We start from the raw sequence: 17,591 nt of genomic DNA, 5'->3' as shown, positions 1-17,591 counted from the left end.
GATAAGTAATAAATAAAACTGGCCGTTTGTGCCACACTATTAATATAATATTAAGTGTATTTAATATTCTAATTAAATGAAATAGAATAACAATGTTGTACGTGACTCTTAATAACCAAACAAAATCATTATAAAAAATATTTTTAAAGATCTACAGTGCAGAAATGGATCCAGAAGGGTTATTAGAACGTGGTATTAAAGTATTTACCCTGTATTTACAAATAATACAAAAATAAAACCAAGAAGACTGCATTGTAATTCAGTAGTATTAGATTATGAAATTATTAGTAACTTATTAATTAAATTGTAGAACAGATATTAAAACCACCCAGTAGGTGGCAGCAGAGCACTGTCTTCATTCAAATGGAGAAACTGAACAAAACTTTAATGGATCAGTAAATAATAAATAATGAAATTGATTGCATCCATAGATGACACACCATGTAATATGAAAAAAATTAATAAAAAATTTTACTCATGCTGGAACATTTACATATAACAGATAATATATGTTTATATTCATAGCAGCGTCAAAGTAAAAATAAATCCATTATATGATGAAATAATCTGATTTAATAAGTAAAAAGGTTACAAACATATACTTCCCTTAATAAATAATAGCTTATCCCTGCTCTTAATAAAACTCAAAGCAGTGCAGTATTGAAAGTATTGACATTATGAAATTCACATAACTGTTAACATAATTAACATATAAAACACTCATCAAGAATGCCAACTTTTGTGCATTTTTGTGTTTATTAACAATAAAAACAATATTTAAGAAATTGTACATGCATTTCCTGTTTACTGACACCACGTAGTGGGCATTCACTCTATTGCGTTTCCACTAACCAATGAAATTACAGGTGGGCGTGGCTGAATATGCAGCCCCGCCCCACATTCATCCCCGCCCAGATCTGCGGGCTGCAGACAGGGGCTTCTCTGCGCCTGTGGAAGGCCTGCCCACCCGTCGCTAGAAGAGTCTGTTCAGATGCCGAAAACTACTCGAAAGGTCCCCCCTCAAAGCGGTTTGACCAGGTGAAGGAACACGCAAAGAGAGCCCCCGGTGGCATTTGTCCGCCAAGCGAGTGTGCCCTGTGGAATGTCAGGATTTTATTTGCCGGCCTGCCGCTGTTACTGACGGAACGAATGCAGACCGTGTGAAAGGTCATCATTTTATCTGCCATTAAGTAAGCGAACGCTTCTGCTCGGATCAGAGGTAACTTTGTTTCAAGAACTGTAGTCTTTTGCATACGTCTGTGGCGTTTTGGGCAGAGGGACGGTTCTAAACCAATCTGAACCAGAGGCAATTTCGCAGCCAGCCGTCGGTGGTTTCCCGTCTCAAGAATGTAAGGTGCCTGCAGCGGGAGGTTGTTCCGTTAGCGCTTCCGCTTTCGTCAGTGAAGTTCTTTTGCGGAACGTTTGTAGATCCCGTCGTGCTCTTCAAGCTATGTCGTTTGAGCACTGTGCTGATAGGCTGACGTAAGAAAACAGGACACGAAATATACAAGGCGAGAGTGCAAAGCACGGAGCTCTAGGCAAAGGCGGTCCGAACCGCAGCAAAGCAGGAGGTCGACATGTCCAAATAGACCAAATCAGAAACTAAGCAGAGAAAAACGGCATCTGTGGAGAAAGAAAACAGATGGAGGAAAAGAAAGAAAGAACAGGAGGATCCCCTCCCCTCCCCCCATAGAGGGTCTGTTATCCCCAGATCGAGTGCGTCCAGTGGAATCCATGTGTTGGCAGCCCCAACTGATGACAAAACACAAAGCAAGAATCTGGAGGAAGCTCAAACTCTTCATGCGTTGCCACAGTTACTAGCGAGTGGTTTGCAAGCACAGGCACGTCTGCTGCAAGTACAGCGCCGTCAGGGAGTAGGGGGAGGCTGCAGACTTGGATCCAGACAGATCTACGGCCCAAGCAGTTTTACGGCCCAGGCAGTTTTACGCCCCTGTTGTTCCTGTTGTGTCCAGTAGAAGGAGGCAGTACAGTATTATTTTAAGCCTCCAAAACTTTATCACACCCAACCAAACGCGACACCATGAAGAGGTATCTATGTTAAATACGTGTTTAAAACATTAGCAAACATGAAACTTAAACCTTTTTTTTTATTAGATTAAGGTCGATATGAGTATATGTCAACACAAACAAATTGGTGTAGTATAACAGCATGTGTTAGTTTGACTATGTGCAGGCCAGCTACATGTTCTACATGAACAAAAGAGTAAAATAACATTAACCTACATAAGAAAGTGTGTTATGTAAGCTAATTTTGTTTTACCTTTTTTATCTCAGCAAGGGAGTAATTATATATTTAATAATTATTTAAAGATATATATTTTCTTATAGATTAGACAATACACTTGCATGGTCTGGGTTGTCAGCCAAATCTACACTTCAAACTACACTACATTATTCCTCCAAATTTGACTTTCTTAAATGTTGAAATAAATCTAAACAGATCTGAAAATTTAATTGATTTTATTTTAAATTTTAAAATTGCATTGCTTTCAATTACAATCAATATAATACAATCCTGTTCTAGTTTAAACAATTAAACTATGATATATCCATAAATGCATATAGAAACTCACAATTATAAATGGTCTACTCATTTTTGTTCATATAGCCTAGCTATACAGTACATTTTATATATTACTAATGAAGTTTGCATTGCACATGCAGTCATATTGTTTATCCCTTATTTTTTTCATCATATTTATTGTAACAATACCTCTGCATTCTTATCAAAGCACATCATTACTCCATATTACACTGTATTGTTTGGTTATCATTTTGGTATTTTCAAAATGCAAATTTATCTATAAACAATACAACAGATGCATATCTCTATATGAAAACGTATAGCTAGGCTACAATTAACCATTACAGTATCCAACAACATGTGTTTTAAATTTTTTTTTTATTAAATGAATCTAAATTAATTTGCAATAGAGCTTTTGCAAATCTGGAATTATTTAGTGAGTGTATCAATTCTGCATATTTTATAGTGAGTTTATAACTCACTTCATAATAAATTAATCTAGCGTTCATATTTAGCGTAATCTAATTAAAATTATATATACTTATTAACAGGACATTTAATAATCTGAGAGCGTTGACTTCAAATGTATTATGTGGTCATGTATCTTTCATCCCCCCCTACTGAATGCATTAGGAACAACAGGGGCGTAACGCTGTGGGGCGTAAAACTGCCTTGGTCGTAAAACTGCCTGGATCCATGTCTGCAGACGCCCCATATAGCCGTCAGGAGACAGGGGTTGCTGGCCCATTCCCCATGCTCGGTGGCTGGGCATCACCGCCCTGGAGTACGGCCGATAGAAAACGGCGGCTGCCATTTGCGCCGCCCAGCAACTCATACTTACCTGGCAGGGTAGATACCATGATCAAGAAGGTTGTTCACCCAGGGCGAGGCTTGGCCATTGCACTCCGGCCACGCTGACCACTGCGAATTCCCCAAATGTGGGAATCTCGACTGCATATTTTCTGGTAGTGGGGGACTGTGTTCGCGCTCTCCCCTGAGCACAGTGGTTCAAGACAGAGTTCAGGCGGTAGCGTCGGACCCGGCTGGCGCGGCGCTTCCCTCTCTTCCTCGTCCTTTGCCAAGCCTCTTTTGCTCCAGTAGAGCCGCGCGTGCCTGTGGAAGGCCTGCCCACCCGTCGCTAGAAGAGTCTGTTCTGACGCCGAAAACTACTCGAAAGGTCCCCCCTCAAAGCGGTTTGACCAGGTGAAGGAACACGCAAAGAGAGCCCCCGGTGGCTTTTGTCCGCCAAGCGAGTGTGCCCCGTGGAATGTCAGAATTTTATTTTTACCGGCCTGCCGCTGTTGCTGACGGAACGAATGCAGACCGTGTGAAAGCTCATCATTTTATCTGCCATTAAGTAAGCGAACCCTTCTGCTCGGATCAGAGGTAACTTTGTTTCAAGAACTGCAATCTTTTTCAGGCGTCTGTGGCGTTTTGGGCAGAGGGACGGTTCTAAACCAATCTGAACCAGAGGCAATTCCGCAGCCAGCCGTCGGTGGTTTCCCGTCCCAGGAATGTAAGGTGCTTGCGGCGGGAGGTTGTTTTGTTAGCGCTTCCGCTTTCGTCAGTGAAGTTCTTTTGCGAAACGTTTGTAGATCCCGTCGTCTTCTTCAAGCTATGTCGTTTGAGCACTGTGCTGATAGGCTGACGTAAGAAAACAGGACACAAAATATACAAGGCAAGAGTGCAAAGCACGGAGCTCTAGGCAAAGGCGCTCCGAACCGCAGCAAAGCAGGAGGTCGACATGTCCAAATAGACCAAATCAGAAACTAAGCAGAGAAAAACAGCATCTGTAGAGAAAGAAAACAGATGGAGGAAAAGAAAGAAAGAACAGGAGGATCCCCTCCCCTCATAGAGGGTCTGTTATCCCCAGATCGAGTGCGTCCAGTGGAATCCATGTGTTGGCAGCCCAACTGATGACAAAACACAAAGCAAGCATCTGGAGGAAGCTCAAACTCTTCATGCGATGCCACAGTTACTAGCGAGTGGTTTGCAAGCACAGGCACGTCTGCTGCAAGTACAGCGCCATCAGGAGACAGGGGTTGCTGGCCCATTCCCCATGCTCGGCGGCTGGGCATCACCGTCCTGGAGTACGGCCGATAGAAAACGACGGCTGACGGCTGAATTTTTTGAAAAATAACAAAAATTAAAAATTTTTGAAAAATCACAAAAAATGAAAATTTTTTTGAAAAATCAACAAAAATGAAATTTTTTTGAAAAATAACAAAAAATGAAATTTTTTTGAAAAATAACAAAAAATCGAAATTTTTTGAAAAATAACAAAAAATGAAATTTTTTTGAAAAATAACAAAAAAATGCAAATTTTTAGAAAAATAACAAAAAATGCAATTTTTTGAAAAATAACAAATAATGCAAATTTTTTGAAAAATAACAAATAATGCAAATTTTTTGAAAAATAACAAATAATGTAAATTTTTTGAAAAATAACAAAAAATGAAAAATTTTTGAAAAATAACAAATAATGCAAATTTTTTGAAAAATAACAAATAATGCAAATTTAAAAAAAAAATTAACATTTTTGGAAAAATCAACAAAAATGAAATTTTTTTGAAAAATAACAAAAAATCGAAATTTTTTGAAAAATAACAAAAAATGAAATTTTTTTGAAAAATAACAAATAATGCAATTTTTTTTGAAAAAAACAAATAATGCAAATTTTTTGAAAAATTAACAAACAATGCAAATTTTTTGAAAACTCACCAAAAATGAAATTTTCTGAAAAATAACAAAAAATGAAATTTTTTTGAAAAATAACAAAAAATCGAATTTTTTTGAAAAATAACAATAAAAGAATTTTTTTTGAAAAATAACAAAAAATGCTAATTTTTAAAAAAATAACAAAAAATGCAATTTTTTTGAAAAATAACAAATAATGCAAATTTTTTGAAAAAAAAAACAAACAATGCAAATTTTTTGAAAAATAACAAACAATGCAAATTTTTTGAAAAATAAAAAAAAAATGAAATTTTTTGAAAAATAACAAATGATGCAAATTTTTTGAAAAATAACAAAAAATGCAAATTTTTTGAAAAATCACCAAAAATGCACATTTTTTGAAAAATAACAAAAAATTAAAATTTTTTTGAAAAATCATAAAAAATGAAATTCTTTTGAAAAATAACAAAAAAATCGATTTTTAAAAAAAAAAATCACAAAAAATGAAATTTTTTTGAAAAATCACAAAAAAGAAAATTTTTTGAAAAATAACTAAATGAATTTTTTTTAAAATAACAAAAAATGAAAATTTTTTGAAAAATCACAAAAATGAACATTTTTTGAAAAATCACAAAAAATAAACAATTTTGGAAAAATCACAAAAAATGAAAATTTTCTGAAAAATAACAAAAAATGCAATTTTTTTGAAAAATCACCAAAAATGCACATTTTTTGAAAAATAACAAAAAATGCAATTTTTTTGAAAAATCACCAAAAATGCACATTTTTTGAAAAATAACAAAAAATGAAAAATTTTTGAAAAATCATAAAAAATGAAATTCTTTTGAAAAATAACAAAAAATCGATTTTTTTTTAAAAATCACAAAAAATGAAATTTTTTTGAAAAATCACAAAAAAAGAAAATTTTTTGAAAAATAACAAAATGAATTTTTTTTTGAAAAATAACAAAATGAATTTCACAAGATCACAAAAAATTAAAATTTTTTGAAAAATCAAAAAAATCACAAAAATCTATTTTTTTTGAAAAATCACAAAAAATTAAATTTTTATGAAAAATCGCAAAAAATAAAAAATTTTCAAAAATTTTCATTTTTTTGCGATTTTTCAAGAAAATTTAATTTTTTTGCGATTTTTCCAAAAATTTTCATTTTTTGTGATTTTTCAAAAAAATATTTTTTTTGCGATTTTTCAAAAAAATTTAATTTTTTGTGATTTTTCAAAAAATGTTCATTTTTTGTGATATTTTGCGATTTTTCAAAAAAATGTCATTTTGTGCGATTTTTTGCGATTTTTCAAAAATTTTCATTTTTTGTGATTTTTCAAAAAAATTTCATTTTTTGCGATTTTTCAAAAAAATATCATTTTTTGTGATTTTTCAAAATATTTTCATTTTTTGTGATTTTTCAAAAAAATTTCATTTTTTGTGATTTTTCAAAAGATTTTCATTTTTTGCGATTTTTAAAAAAAATTTCATTTTTTGTGATTTTTTAAAAATTTTTCATTTTTTGTGATTTTTCAAAAAAATTTCATTTTTTGTGATTTCTGCGATTTTTTTTTTAAAAATTGTCATTTTTTTGTGATTTTTCAAATAAATTTCATTTTTTGTGATTTCTGCGATTTTTCAAAAAATATTTATTTTTTGTGATTTTTCAAAAAAATTTCATTTTTTGTGATTTCTGCGATTTTTCAAAAAATTTTCATTTTTTGTGATTTTTCAAATAATTTTCATTTTTTGTGATTTTTCGAATAAATTTCATTTTTTATGATTTCTGCGATTTTTCAAAAAAAATTCATTTTTGGTGATTTTCAAATAAATTTCATTTTTGCGATTTTTCAAAAAATTTTCATTTTTTGTGATTTTTCAAATAAATTTCATTTTTTGTGATTTTTCAAAAAAGTTCATTTTTTGTGATTTTTCAAAAAATGTTCATTTTTTGTGATTTTTCAAAAAATTTTCATTTTTGTGATTTTTCAAATAATTTTCATTGTTTTGTGATTTTTCGAATAAATTTCATTTTTGTGTGATTTCTGCGATTTTTCAAAAAAATTTCATTTTTTGTGATTTTTCAAATAAATTTCATTTTTTGTAATTTTTCAAAAAAAATCATTTTTTGTGATTTTTCAAAAAATGTTCATTTTTTGTGATTTTTCAAAAAATGTTCATTTTTGTGATTTTTCAAATAATTTTCATTTTTTTGTGATTTTTCAAAAAATTTTCATTTTTTGTGATTTTTCAAAAAAAAATGATTTTATGTGATTTTTCAAATAAATTTCATTTTTTTGTGATTTTTCAAAATATTTTCATTTTTTGTGATTTTTCAGAAAAATTTCATTTTTTGTGATTTTTCAAAAATTTTTCATTTTTTGTGATTTTTCAAAAAAATTTCATTTTTTGTGATTTCTGCGATTTTTCAAAAAAATTTCATTTTTTGTGATTTTTCAAAAAATTTTAATTTTTTGTGATTTTTCCAAAAATTTTCATTTTTTGTGATTTTTCAAAAAAAATTCATTTTTTGTGATTTCTGCGATTTTTCAAAAAAATTTCATTTTTTGTGATTTTTCAAAAAATTTAAATTTTTTGTAATTTTTCAAAAAAATTTTCATTTTTTGTGATTTTTCAAAAAATGTTCATTTTTTGTGATTTTTCAAATAATTTTCATTTTTTTGTGATTTTTCGAATAAATTTCATTTTTTGTGATTTTTCATTTTTTGTGATTTTTCAAAAGATTTTCATTTTTTGCGATTTTTAAAAAAAATTTCATTTTTGCGATTTTTCAAAAAATTTTCATTTTTTACGATTTTTCGAAAAATTTTCATTTTTTGTGATTTTTCAAAAGGTTTTCATTTTTTTGATTTTTCAAAAAAATTCATTTTTTGTGATTTTTCAAAAAAATGTTCATTTTTTGTGATTTTTCAAAAAATTTTCATTTTTGTGATTTTTCAAAAAATTTTCATTTTTGTGATTTTTCAAATAATTTTCATTTTTTTGTGATTTTTCGAATAAATTTCATTTTTTGTGATTTCTGCGATTTTTCAAAAAAATTTCATTTTTTGTGATTTTTCAAAAAATTTTCATTTTTTGTGATTTTTCAAAAAAAATCATTTTATGTGATTTTTCAAATAAATTTCATTTTTTGTGATTTTTCAAAATATTTTCATTTTTTGTGATTTTTCAAAAAAATTTCATTTTTTGTGATTTTTCATTTTTTGTGATTTTTCAAAAGATTTTCATTTTTTGCGATTTTTAAAAAAAATTTTATTTTTTGTGATTTTTCAAATAATTTTCATTTTTTGTGATTTTTCGAATAAATTTCATTTTTTATGATTTCTGCGATTTTTCAAAAAATTGTCATTTTTTTGTGATTTTTCAAATAAATTTCATTTTTTGTGATTTCTGCGATTTTTCTAAAAATATTCATTTTTTGTGATTTTTCAAAAAAATTTCATTTTTTGTGATTTCTGCGATTTTTCAAAAAATGTTCATTTTTTGTGATTTTTCAAATAATTTTCATTTGTTGTGATTTTTCGAATAAATTTCATTTTTTATGATTTCTGCGATTTTTCAAAAAAATTTCATTTTTTGTGATTTTCAAACAAATTTAGAAAAACCACTCGCTAGTAACTGTGGCAACGCATGAAGAGTTTGAGCTTCCTCCAGATGCTTGCTTTGTGTTTTGTCATCAGTTGGGGCTGCCAACACATGGATTCCACTGGACGCACTCGATCTGGGCATAACAGACCCTCTATGGGGGGAGGGGAGGGGATCCTCCTGTTCTTTCTTTCTTTTCCTCCATCTGTTTTCTTTCTCTACAGATGCCGTTTTTCTCTGCTTAGTTTCTGATTTGGTCTATTTGGACATGTCGATCTCCTGCTTTGCTGCGGTTCGGACCGCCTTTGCCTAGAGCTCCGTGCTTTGCACTCTTGCCTTGTATATTTTGTGTCCTGTTTTCTTACGTCAGCCTATCAGCACAGTGCTCAAACGACATAGCTTGAAGAACACGACGGGATCTACAAACGTTCCGCAAAAGAACTTCACTAACGAAAGCGGAAGCGCTAACGAAACAACCTTCCGCTGCAAGCACCTTACATTCCTGAGACGGCAAACCACCGACGGCTGGCTGCGAAATTGCCTCTGGTTCAGATTGGTTTAGAACCGTCCCTCTGCCCAAAACGCCACAGACGTTTGCAAAAGATTGCAGTTCTTGAAATAAAGTTACCTCTGATCCGAGCAGAAGCGTTCGCTTACTTAATGGCAGATAAAATGATGACCTTTCACACGGTCTGCATTCGTTCCGTCAGTAACAGCGGCAGGCCAGCAAATAAAATTCTGACATTCCACAGGGCACACTCGTTTGGCGGACAAAAGCCACCGGGGGCTCTCTTTGCGTGTTCCTTCACCTGGTCAAACTGCTTTGAGGGGGGACCTTTCGAGTAGTTTTCGGCGTCAGAACAGACTCCTCTAGCGACGGGTGGGCAGGCCTTCCACAGACGCGCGCAGCTCTACTTGCGCAAAAGTGGCTTAGCAAAGGACGAGGAAGAGAGGGAAGCACCGCTCCAGCCGGGCCCGACGCTACCGCCTGAACTCTGTCTTGAACCACTGTGCTCAGGGGAGAGCGCGAACGCAGTCCCCCACTACCAGAAATTATGCAGTCGAGGTTCCCACATTTGGGGGTAGGGTGAAGCTGCAGGCCCGGATACCCAACCGCACGCTCAGACCTGCACGCTCAGACCAGCACTTCCATACCTATCATTTTCTCAGACAGTGCCACCTGCTGTTGGGTTGGGTGAAGCGGCAGGTATCGAGACCCACGCTCAGAGCAGCACTTTCTAGGAAGTAGCAACATCGGACACGTGAGTAAGGTTATTCATTTTATTAAAGCGATTCTTGAAATTAGCAGGTTTTATGGCATAAATCAATGTGACATCTTATTACACTAACAAACAATATTTCAGTGTTTGATTTGAATTAGTCAAAAGATAGCATTATTTTATGATATTTACAGCGTGCTCTTATTTTCTGTTATTGTACCATTCTGGGACACGTTTCTAGCAATGATTTCTGGCAAAATAAAAAACTTTAATGTTACAATTAATAATTGCTTTATATACACAATACATTTTATTTTAACATTTTTACTTTAAAGTGCTATGTAGGTCTACTGAACGTATTACTGTATTATCTATCTGAAAGTGGTACAGACAATAACAGTAACACAATAACAGTTTAACAATTGTAAATAAGATCTCTGGAAATCAAAATATCAATTAATCTGCATAACATTTACAATGTAAGCTCTCTTAGGTTAAAACAAATATAATTTGCTTGTGACTTGTGTATGTTTTTCCTAGATGGATATTACAATTCAAAAAGGGGGGTCTCTGCCAGTACCTGTACAGTGCACCAAATGCTGCACATATTTTCATTGTCCATTTTGTGATATCTCGGTTTTCCAACCAACACGATTGAAAAAAGTGCAATCACATCTGCAGGCACATTTTAATAGATCAGTCCAGCATGAAGGAAATATTTGAAAATGTACATCTTATTATAGTGAAAAATTGTAAGAAAACTTAAAGTGCAATCTTATACTGCTTTTTTTTCAGAATTTACAATACACAGATGTGGACGCCTCTGCAGAAGTCAGCCACATTATCACTGCCTCTTCTGCAAATCAACCATTTTAAGAAAACCTGATTTTGTTAAACATTTAGGACTCTGCAAACAAAAACAACAACCACCAACCCCTCATACTAAAGCCATCACAACTTTTGCCACATCTCTGCCCGCCACACATGTGCCTCTCTCCACTGCCACGGCTCTGCCCGCCACACATGTGCCTCTCTCCATTGACACGGCTCTGCCTGCCACACATGTGCCTCTCTCCATTGACACGGCTCTGCCTGCCACACATGTGCCTCTCTCCATTGACACGGCTCTGCCTGCCACACATGTGCCTCTCTCCATTGACACGGCTCTGCCCGCCACACATGTGCCTCTCTCCACTGCCACGGCTCTGCCCGCCACACATGTGCCTCTATCCACTGACATGGCTCTGCCCACCACTTCTGGCATTTCTAGGCCCTTAAAAAAAATTGTCGGAAAAAACCAAAGCAACTAAAGCAATGTCCCAAATGTGATTTGATATGCCACTATAAAAATTTAAAAAGACATATAGAACATAAACACACCCCAAAAATGATGGACATCCCTTCCTCATCTCATCTTGACAGTGAGTGCATAGACCCTCAGAATGGAGTCTATATGGTCCACAAAAGTTTTCATGGAGCTTCTACTTCACTCCATGTGCAAATAAAAATATGGGGGGAACCACATCGTATTTTATGTGAATTAAATGAGTGCCAGACTAATATGGAGTTGGCTTGGAGAAGTGGACTGCTGTCATACCAATGTGTTCACCTCCGGTCAGTTTCATACTGCAAAACATTTTAACCTCACCTTCACTCACAGAAGAAAGTTTAAAAGAAATTGTTAAAAGCAAGTGGTTTGGGCAGGACCAAATAAAACAGTGTGTAAATCGTCAAAAACTAGCCCAAGAAGAAAATGCACCACTGTCAGTTGAATCCAAGATTGGAGTCCCACCAACAAAAAGGTTCATACCGGTCTACGAGCCTAATATATTATATTATAGTAGACTGGGCAGAGTCATGGTATCATATGACACCAAGAAGAATTCATGGCACTGCCCCTGTGCAAAAACCCAGAGATCATGTACCCATAAATACATAGCAAAATTGCACCTCTTTCAAATTCACCCTGAACTCTTCCGAAAAGTTCGGAGCACTGAAAGCGCTGAAGAATTTCAGGCAGCAGCGATGGAGGAAAGTGATGAAAGTGAGAATTACCCTCCAAAGGACATTGCTAAAGTAAAGAGCATGGTAGAATACATCTTAATGAATAAAAAGCTACCATCTACTATTCCAAGTCATTTGAGGATTTCTTCAGACTATAAGGAATTTCCAAAACACCTAATCCCTGATGAGACAATGTGCTACCACTGCTCAGACCGCACATTGCTCAGTGATCCTGTCTGCATTACACGTAAAGCGAAAATTCTTACAACTACAGGAATTGTCCAAGGTGGATAATTGTTACTTACATATTTTATTTTATTTTAATTTTGAAAAAGATACTAAACCATTTATTTTACATTCTGTATCTGCAGATATTTCAACCTACTACAAATTCTTTCCTTTCTGTGGAATGGTGTACCGTTACCAAGAGTGGGCTAATGGTTTGCATAACTTCAATGACCATGTCCTCCTTGAACTCTCTCTCTGCCTCACCATAAAAAACCTGTTGCAGGTAATCGTTATACAATACATATAATATATGTTATACAATATATTATTTTTTACAACAATAGGATTTCTTCATAGTGTTGATTTTATGTTAGGCAACATTAGGCACATTCAAATCAAGACTTAAAACACATCTGTTTAGCTGTGCCTTTACTGAATGAGCACTGTGCTACGTCCGACAGTTCACACTATTATGTTTTCTGTTTTTAACTGTTTTTTAAATCATTTTTATTCTTTGTTTTTATTTTCTTATACTTGTCTCTTTTATTCTTGTTTATGTAAAGCACTTTGAATTACCATTGTGTATGAAATGTGCTATATAAATAAACTTGCCTTGCCTTGCCTAGATAAGTACTGATTAACTGTGATTTCTTTATCATAGGTGCATACAGCAGTCAGCAGAGTAGTGGAGTACTTAGAGATAACTACAGGTGTACAGTTCCCCTCAGCAGTTACTCTTCTCCACGGCTATCTGCATTTTGAGGCCCTAACTGACCATGAATACAAGTATTCATGTGTCTCCTGTGGTGACCATCCATCTGTGTCTTTCATGTCACCTGTATCTTTCCTTTTTACTGCAGAGAGGTAAGTCTTATTAGTAAATCTATTAGTAAGTTTATAGTATGTATTTATTTTCTTTAGTGAGTGATCTTTCACAGCCTCCACAAGATTTTAATGGAGAGGTGGATTTAGATATGTTTTGGAAGGCACTGACAGAAGAACGAATTGCTCAAGGATTTTTTTCAAGTAAGGAAATGTATTATATCAGGAATGGCATGTCATCATTATTTAATTTCATAAGTGTTTTTAGAAGTACAATCTAAATTCACTGATGTACTAACATGTTTGTTTGTCCTAAAGGTCAAAAAAACAATCCATTTTGTGTTACACCTAGTTACAACTTTTGGGCACCCTGGATCGGGAGTAAGACTCGCATAGCGAATGTTGTTCTCAACACTGAATTTGTGAAAGTGCACAAAGCAAAAACTGCAGAACGAACCGAAATAACTGTCTCTGAAGATCGCTTAAAGGACGAACTTTCAAAACAGAAAGTAAAATATTTAATGCTAATTATATGTATTATTTGTCAGTGTTGGCATTTCATTTAACATGTGTGTTTTATGTGATAGGTGGGAGTGATAAGAGGACTGTGTCAAGAGTGTGGTTTAGATGCCAAAGGCTCTCGCACAGATCTACTCCTGCGACTTTCGGAGGAGATGAGGTCAAGGGAGGCCTATGACAAGGTTTTTGAAAAGATTTGGGCTGCTTCAGGTAAACCTCAATGTCGCACATTAAAATATTACAAATAAATCAGAAATGTACAAAGTCACATAGACATAATGGGTCCTGTTTTCTGCTTGGCACTGATTGGGGAGTGACTGGTGGTGTACAGCTCTGGGGGGTGTTGGAGGTGGCCTTGTCTGACACCAGGGTGTATTGTTGCTTTCCGTGTAGGGGAGTGTATTTACATCTCTGAGGCACTGCATCTTTAAATTTTTTAAAAGTATACTTTGTTAAGGTTAATGCCACTGCCCTCCATCATAACCTATGGTCATTTAAGTCCCAATGTCATTAATGGGATTTGATTATGTTTTCTTAACTATTTGCTTATCTTTTTTGTCTGTTCCAGGAGGTTGGGCTGTCATCATGTGTCCTTGTGGCATAGTTTACAGTATAAAATGTAATCTGTGAGCAGAAAGTCCACGGGATTTTGCAGATATGCTTCTGTCTTGGAAGCATCTGCCTATTGTTGTTATTTATGACTTTGCCCGTGGACTGTCCACCCACACAAATTTGAGGAAACTCATAACTTTCACACCTTTCGAGGGAAGGTTACTCGAACCAACCACTGAAAATATTGCAAAAGCAAAATCAGGAAAATTACAAGTAACTCTGCTATGGCTCACTGCAAAAAAGCAAAGTCCAGATCCAGATGGTCATCCAATAACTGGTTCTGCAGAACACTAAGTTCTGTATGACCGCTTTCATGAAGACAACACAAAAGATCCTCGTGATTCACTGAGGAAGCTTCGTCTTGTGCCTCAACTAGCTGGCAAAGTTAACAGTCAGGCTGCAGAAAAGCTTTTTTCAAAGCTAAATGCCATCCACACATGTTTTCCTCATGCGAAACATCATCCACCATTACAATGTCAGAAAAAACGAGAAACGTCTTCATGACATAAAAAAGGAATTCAACACAAACATCAACATGAATGACCACAGCCCGGTTGTGTTAGGTAATGTTTCCCTTACTTTGTAACAAATACATCACTATATCCATAACTGTACTTATGTGTATATTTGCATTTATAGAAAATCCATCCTCCACAGAGAAATGCATGGACATGTCACTTGGTAATTTGACTGTTCTTTCCAGTTGCTCAGTGTCAAGTTTCTGTTCACTAATTATTATGTGTTATTTTCTAATTTTGATGCTTTAATGTACTCTAAGGACCACTGACAGCACTGACAGAAAATATTGTGACTTTACAAACGACCGCTGCATCACCAGGCATAACATCAGTCACATCTCCTCTGTCATCAGTACCAATTAAAGAAAAAACAGCTTGTGAACCTACCACTCTTCTGAATTTTTTGGAACCTACTAAGCCTTGGGAGAGGGACTGGCATCCATTACAAGAGAAACTGGTGAACAATTACCATTACATACAAACGCACACACACACACACACATATTTATTGTTATTATTATTACAGCTTGATTATGTGCTGGACCGAAATCGCCCTGGCAGTGAAATAATTGTGAAGGAGGGGCAAGTGTGCCTTATTCGAGAAGAATTTTGGAGCCTTGGATTGTTGAGGGACATGGACTCCCATGTAAGCAGTCTGTTTTTTTATTATAACTTTTTTTTTATTAAAAACATGGACTTATCAAAGTATTTATTGCAGATTGGAAACACCTGCATGAAGCTTATTTGTGAAATGGCTCGACAAATTGTATGTACTATAAAACATAATATTTATATGGATTGTTTTAACTTGATCCAAATATTCTAAACTGTGTGAAAATGTTCATGTCATTGTCAACAGTTTCTTTTTATTCATGTAGGGCAAGGACATATACATTGAGGACTTTTATGTTGTCCCTGTGTGGAAAGAAACTCCTAACAACATTGTTACTGGACTACCGGTGCGTGTATGTACTGTATTTACTGTGTGAGAAGTACAAACTAAATTAAACAACATAACTGTCCTGATCAATTCTAGGAAGATGCAGACTTGAAAGACCTGTTAGCCTTTCCAGCATGGACAAATGCCAATGGACCAGACCACTTTGTTGTCTGTGTAAGAAAATATTGAAATGTCTAGTGCATACATTAATTGGTATTGCAATGTGTGTGTTTCTAAAATAAAACACTGAAAAATCTTGGAAGAAGCAATAATGTTCAAATGAAATATTTTTACACCTTTAACATTGTAGATAATGATGCCGCTTCGAAGAGAGATGGTGTTTTTAGACTCTCTGTACACAGAGCAGGAATCAGGATTTGGAGATGAGGAATACAGGGCAATTTTTAGGTCTATCAATAAACTAAGACGTTTCAGCCTTTATGTGATATATGGCTACGTTCCTATAGCCATTTCTCTTTATTTCCTAACCGTGTATTATAGTTCTGCCACTTTTGGCTACGTTACTATAGCCGTTTCTTAAACTTCTGGCTATGTTCATCTAGCCTTTTTTATGCATGGTGTTCTAGAGTTGAGGTGAGCTGTAATTGTTAGTATTACTACTATGTTTTGTTTACAGGAAAATTGCTTACCGAGTGGATCATGGGACATGGTCTGAAAAGACTGGATATGATTTTCCAGTGAGGAATCAACTTAAAAAAAATTATTATTTGGCTTTTACAACAATTACATTTTTTGTACATTATTCTAAAATAAAATTGATTTGCTTTGGCTATTTTAGGCTTTGCCACGTCAGACAAGAGGGAATGATTGTGGTGTTTTTGTACTCATGGTAAGATATAAATTGAGTTAATTGATTTAAAGATTTTGTAAACATTGTAAATGACTGTGGCTTCTCTCTTTTCAGTACACCCTCTCAATGGTGTGTGGCATTGGGTTTCAACTCCAGGAGGTATTATTTTATTATTTATGTAACTTTATTTTGTTGGTGCTTTTTTTAATCATAGCTAAAATGTAACTATTTTAGTGTATATTATCTTGCTTTCTTCTAAGCAACATATCTTTTAAAAAAAGGGGCATGGTTATTGCAACCACACCCAACGTCATGTATTAACAAAAACATGTTGGTTAACTGTCAGACTAAACAGTCTTTCTTTCAGATGGATATACCTATCATCCGTCAGTGGTGGTGCCTTCTACTCATGGAACAATTTCAAATTGATGGGTATGTCAGTATTTATTTATTTTTCTTGTAAATCTGTAAAATTAAAAATTTATATTGTGTCAATACAACAACTTGTAACATGAATAACAAAACATACTTAAAATCTCTTTTACCGGTGACCAGTATGTCACCGACTCGGTCCCAGTAACTCCCCTCGCTGGCCAGCAGAGGCCACCATCTCCGGACTTTTAGCATTACGTAATCCATCTACACTGATTGCGCATACACCTGATTGGAATCTGGCTAATGACCCACGTACCTCTTATAAGCCGCACTCAAACACTCGTTCAAGGCGAAGTCTTGTTTAGCCCCGGCCAGCATTTCTGAGCATTATCTCCAGCCTGATCTCCTGTGCACGACTCCAGCCTGTCTCTTACTTTGCTTCGCCTTCTGCCTGCCCACGACCCACGCTTGTTATACGGACTCTGACTCTCTCTCTGCCTGCCCACGAACCACGCCTGTTACACGGACTCTGATCCTTGCTGCCTGCCCTTGACCCAAGCCTGCATAACGGATCCTGGTTCTCGCTCACTCCCTTCCACTCATGCCTGGTAACTCACTCTTTGTCTGTTCATCATCAGTCTTGATACCCATACTACTACTGTGGATGTGTGTGTGCACTCCGGTGCATATTGTGTGTTTGAGTGAAGTTGT

General features: G+C 34.8%; 1 non-coding gene across 1 annotated transcript; it reads left to right on the top strand.

Annotated features, from left to right (window-relative positions):
- Positions 1–3,378: 3,378 nt before the first annotated feature.
- Positions 3,379–3,542, top strand: LOC137494472 (U1 spliceosomal RNA). The gene has a single exon (XR_011014430.1). It is a non-coding gene; the product is annotated as a U1 spliceosomal RNA (small nuclear RNA).
- The last annotated feature ends 14,049 nt before the right edge of the window (positions 3,543–17,591 follow it).

Source organism: Danio rerio, chromosome 4, assembly GCF_049306965.1.
Source record: "Danio rerio strain Tuebingen ecotype United States chromosome 4, GRCz12tu, whole genome shotgun sequence".
In the NCBI taxonomy this organism is placed as follows: Eukaryota; Metazoa; Chordata; class Actinopteri; order Cypriniformes; family Danionidae; genus Danio; species Danio rerio.
The sequence above is the reverse complement of the archived record's forward strand: the minus strand, read 5'-3'. Positions and strand labels throughout refer to the sequence as shown.